The following is a 6,000-nucleotide window of genomic DNA, read 5'->3' as shown; positions in this document are numbered from 1 at the left end:
CTGTTGTGTACGGATAAGGCAAGCTGTGTTCCACATAAGGCGTTGTTTTGTAAATAAATGTTAACTCTTCGAGAGAAACATGTTTTCTTGTACATAAATTAAAATTTTTCAACGTAGAATATGCTCTGGAATCTGAAACACATTGACATCAACGATATTCGTCTCTAATTACGTAAATACAGTTCTTTAATCATAACATGTGGTGCTCGTTTGCAACGAGATTTAGCCACAAGCGTCTTTAGCATGAATACAGTTTTGCACGTTATATAACACAAGCGATATGTTCAGTAGGTAATCTAATTACCTAATTCCGTTCTGCAGGAGTCACTGATCCCACGCACCGCCAGCTGACTCTGTCAGCGAAGGACACCCTGACACTGACACTGGAGGGCGACAAGGTGACGGACGTGACGTGGCTGGCTGAACACAAGCTCATGCTGACTTCCCATCTGTGGGAGGAGTTTGCAGAGGACACGGCCGGCCGCAAGAGGAGGTGTACCGTGACGCCGACACGCTGATCAAGATCGAGAAGTACGAGGATGGAAAGACCGTCACCATAGAGAAGACCCTCAGCGCCCACAAGATGGTTGCGGCAAGCCCCAGCACACTCTCACACTTAGCACTTTGTATTTTACACCTGTTCTCGATATATATGTATATACCTATGGCAACGCATCTAGCGCGCCAACCACAGCGCCATCTGGTTTTCCCCTTGAAGTTAGAGAAGTTTCGTTCTTTGTAGTTTTTTCGTTTGACGCTTATTTCGTGAGATATTTGGCTCGATCACTACCAATGGACCACCCTATATATATATATATATATATACAAAGAACGAAACCTCTCTAACTTGAAGGGGGAAACCAGATGGCGCTATAGTTGGCCCGCTAGATGCGCTGCCATAGGTCAAACGGATATCAACCGCTTTTTAAAAAAAATAGGAATCCCCATTTTTTATTACATATTCGTGTAGTACGTAAGTAAATACAAGTGTTTTAGTCGGACCACGTTTTTCGCTTTGTGATAAATGGCGCTGTAATATTCACAAACGTATAAGTACGTAGTATCACGTAACATTCCGCCAGTGCGGACGGTATTTGCTTCGTGATACATTACCCGTGTTAAAATGGACCCTTTATCAACTGCGAAAAAGGTCGATATCATTTTGATGTATGACTATTGTGATCAAAATGCCCAACGGGCGTGTGCTATGTATGCTGTTCGGTATCCTGGACGGCATCATTCAAGTGTCCAGAGCGTTCGCCGGATAGTTACGTTATTTAAGGAAACAGGAACTGTTCAGCCACATGTGAAACGTCAACCACGACCTGCAACTACTGATGATGCCCAAGTAGGTGTTTTAGCTGCTGTCGCAGCTAATGCACACACCAGCAGCAGACAAATTGCGCGAGAATCGGGAGTCTCAAAAACGTCGGTGTTGAGAATGCTACATCAACATCGATTGCACCCGTACCATATTTCTGTGCACCAGGAATTGCATGGCGACAAATTTGAACGTCGTGTACAGTTCTGTCACTGGGCATAAGAGAAATTATGGGACAATGACAGATTTATTGCACATGTTCTATTTAGCGACGAAGCGTCATTCACCAAAAACGGTAACGTAAACCGGCATAATATGCACTATTGAGCAACGGAAAATCCACGATGGCTGCGACAAGTGGAACATCAGCGACCTTGGCGGTTTAATGTATGGTGCCGCAGTATGGGAGGAAGGATAATTGCCCCCCATTTTATCGATGGCTATCTGAATGGTGCAATGTATGCTGATTTCGTACGTAATGTTCTACCGATGTTACTACAAGATGTTTCACTGCATGACAGAATGGCGATGTACTTCCAACATTATGGATGTCCGGCACATAGCTCGCGTGCGGTTGAAGCGGTATTGAATAGCATGTTTCATGACAGGTGGATTGGTCGTCGAAGCAAAGACCGTCGGATCTGACGTCCCCGGATTTCTTTCTGTGGGGAAAGATGAAGGATATTTGCTATTGTGACCCACCGACAACGCCTGACAAGATGCGTCAGCGCATTGTCAGTGCATCTGCGAGCATTACGGAAGCGAACTACTCGCTGTTGAGAGGAATGTCGTTACACGTATTGCCAAATGCATTGAGGTTGACGGACATCATTTTGAGCATTTATTGGATGAATGTGGTATTTACAGGTAATGACGCAGTAACAGAATGCGTTCTCAGAAATGATAAGTTCACAAAGGTTCATGTGTCACATTGTAACAACCGAAATAAAGTGTTCAAATGTACCTACGTTCTGTATTTTAATTTAAAAAACCTACCTGCTACCAACTGTTCGTCTAAAATTGTGAGCCGAATGTTTGTGACTATTGCAGTGCCATCTATCAGAAAGCGAAAAAAGTGTTCCAACTAAAACGTTCATTTTTACTTACGTACTACACAAATATCTAATAAAAATGGGGGTTCCTATTTTTAAAAACGCAATTGATATCCGTTTGACCTATGGCAGCGCAATCTAGCGGGCCAACTATAGCGCCATCTGGTTTACCCCTTCAAGTTAGAGAAGTTCCTTTTTTTTGTAGTTTTTTCGTTTGACGCTTATTTCTTGAGATATTTGGACCGGTTACTATCAATGGACCACCATATATATATATATATATATATATATATATATATATATATATATATATATATATATATATATATATATATATACGTGTGTGTGTGTGTGTGTGTGTGTGTGTGTGTGTGTGTGTATGTGTGTGTGTGTTTGTGTAAAGGAGACACAATGTTACCAAAAATGGCAAAAAGTACTTCACCGATTTCCTTAAATTTTTGTATGTCAGCGTAAGAAACATCTGGGCACAAATGGGCTATATATTCCATAAATACAACTTTTGTCTTTCGTGGTTACTATATGGGAAACTTCATTAGTAAATATCAAAGCTGTATTTATGGGATACCGTTCTATGATTCGGATACTGCTACAGAATCTGAACTTGTAATGACAATACACAAGGCTGAAGGTAGGACATGAGGAGATGCAGAGACAGGAGGTGGGAGAAGATAGGTATAGAAAGAGGGGAGGAGATAATGAACAGAGAGAGGGGCAAGAGGAGATGGAGAGAAAAGGGGATGCGGAAATGGAGAGAGAGGGGGAAGGGGAGATGGAGAGACGTAGGGTGTATGAGGTGATGAACAGTAGAGAAAAGGGGAAGGAGGATGAGATGGACAAACAGAGTGGGAGGAATAGACGGACAGAAGCAGAGTGGAGAAGCAGATTAGGATATACATCCAAATCCTACACATATTACGAACGTGTACTTTGACATTTTGTTCTTTTCCATTTCAACTGACTGAGTCATACTGACAAGTGCCTGTTACAACTAGCTCCTAATACATGTGTGCTAAGTAGGACACTGTTTCATACTGAAGTAAGTTCGTATCCATACATTCCAAATATCTCGCAAGAAAATAATCTGCAGACCCGTGTCTACTGTAACATTTTGGCTTGTATTATCGTCTTGTATGAGTCTTCAGTGTTATTTATGATACACGATGCACTTAAATATAAAGAGCGTGAACTGTATTCGAAGGAATTATGCTTTCTGTTTTGTCTATAAAATACTTCAGAACATTCTGTACGCTTTGATAAGCCGGGTGTTTCAAAAATACTTTTACAAGCATTGGGGACAGGTTCGTTACAACAAAACAATAAAAGATGTTTATATATGTCCAAAATTCTTCTTTTCCGAGTTGTTAATGGAAGATTACAATTTAGGATATTGGATATCACCAACACGCCAACTCATAACAAATACTCAAAATGGCATCGTCTTACTCCTAAACACGCATAGTCTCGTCAAATCATTGACTGTCTCATGCTTTCAAGCACTCCCCGACAGTCTCGAATGGCTTCACAGGCTTCCATGACGTGTCGATGAAGAGTCCAGCAAGACGGTCCGGACACTTGGACGATGTTGTCCAGGATACCAAGCAGCATACATAGCATCCGCCCGTTGGGAATTTTGATCACAATAACCATACGTCAGCACGTTATCGACCTTTTCCGCAATTGATAAACGGTTCATTTTAACACGGGTAATGTATCACGAAGCACATACCGTCCGCACTGGCGGAATGTTACGTGAGGCCACGTACTTATACGTTTGTGACTATTACAGCGCCATTTATCACAAAGCGAAAAAAGTGGTCCAGTTAAAACATTCGTATTTCTTTACGTACTACACGAATATGTAATAATAAATGGCGGTTCCTATTTTAAAAAATGCAGTTGATATCCGATTGAACTATGGCAGCGACATCTAGCGGGCCAACTTAGCGCCATCTGTTTTCCCCCTTCAAGCTAGACGAGTTTCGTTCTTTGTATTTTTTTCATTTAATGCTCTGTATATAGAATCTATGTCTATCCAAATGATCATTAAAGAAATGTGTGAAAATTTGAAATATATCAGTGAAGAAGTTTTAGAGATTTTTGGTAACAATGTGTCTGCTATATATATATATATATATATATATATATATATATATATATATATATATATAAATCTATCTTGGTTCAATGTTCATTACCATACTGTGAAAAAATTTGAAGCAAATCAGTCAATAAGTGTTCCAGATTTTGATAACAACTTTTCCTCTTTATATGATACATAATTGCTTATATAGGATATTATACGTATTAATACTACGTATGTAAAAATATGCGCATGTTCGAATGCAAAATTGGGTCACAATTTCGAAGTAGTCGGTGAATAACTATCGGAAATTCAAGAATTTGAACAAACGAACATTTACACTTTCATATAGATTTACCAGTAATTATCACATATATATTTTCGTATACAGTACGTGGCGTTGCAGGAGGAATATGAAACCATGCACGTACACGAATGCACTTAAGAGGGACAGACTGAAAGACGGCTCCCTACAGCTCTCTGAGAGATAAGTTACAATCAAATATTAATGCAGATCTAAATACATCGGCGATACCAGAAAAATAATGTGCACCCAATCACACAACACTATTTCAGTATCTATAAAACTACACAAGTTAATATTTCGTAGTGAATAAATATTTACATAGCAATCCTCTGAATTAACAACTTTTAAACATTTCACGCGATTTCAACAAACGTTATCTCAGATGATAACATTGCACTATAGCTATCGTTTCTGAAAGCTAAGTTGCCGTACCTGTTTTATTCATTGATTTACAACGTCTTTTGTATCTGTTCCATTATGCATATGTTAGTCAGAACATTCTATCCGCCACATTTACACAGCTAATGAGTACAGCATGAATACCTCACATTTGTCATACTTGTGCAGTTACTTAATGAACAGTTTACTATTTTCCAAGTTAATTTATTTAAATGTTGATCGCCGCGTGGGGTATCCGCGTGGTCTTGGGCGTCGTGTTACGGTCCGCGCGGCTGCCCAAGTGGGAGGTTCGAGTCCTCCCTCGGGCATGAGTGTGTCGGTTGTCGTTAGCGAAAGTTAGTTTAAGTTAGATTAAGCAGCGCGTAAGCTTAGGGACCGATGACCTCAGCAGTTTGGTGCCATAAGACCTAACCACAAATTTCGCAGGTGCTACTAAAGAGCTGTGCCAATTTAAAACAGGTCAGTCGTCTGTATTAATGGACGCAACAATTGAAAAGAGAACCAAAAGATGGTTCTGACAAGAAGACATAAATAGCTATATCAATAATAATTAATGACAATCTGTTGTCATTTACCGTGAGAGCATTTGCGCAAAGATACTGGCTAATTCGTGATGAACAAAGCTTTATTTATATATCTTGTGAGTGGTTTGAGTGTGACTGAATGTTTATAACATTTCTTTATTTAAATGGTGTTGTAAATTCTTAACTTAATGCTGGAAAGTAGGCAAGATGAGTCAAATCTTGTCTTTGGCATGTAATAACAATGTGTTTCTGGGTGGGGATGGCCTGTAGCCAATGGAAAAGCTGACAGTCAGCTG

Source organism: Schistocerca piceifrons, chromosome 8 (assembly GCF_021461385.2).
Source record: "Schistocerca piceifrons isolate TAMUIC-IGC-003096 chromosome 8, iqSchPice1.1, whole genome shotgun sequence".
Taxonomy (NCBI): Eukaryota; Metazoa; Arthropoda; class Insecta; order Orthoptera; family Acrididae; genus Schistocerca; species Schistocerca piceifrons.
This window is presented reverse-complemented; position numbering follows the sequence as displayed.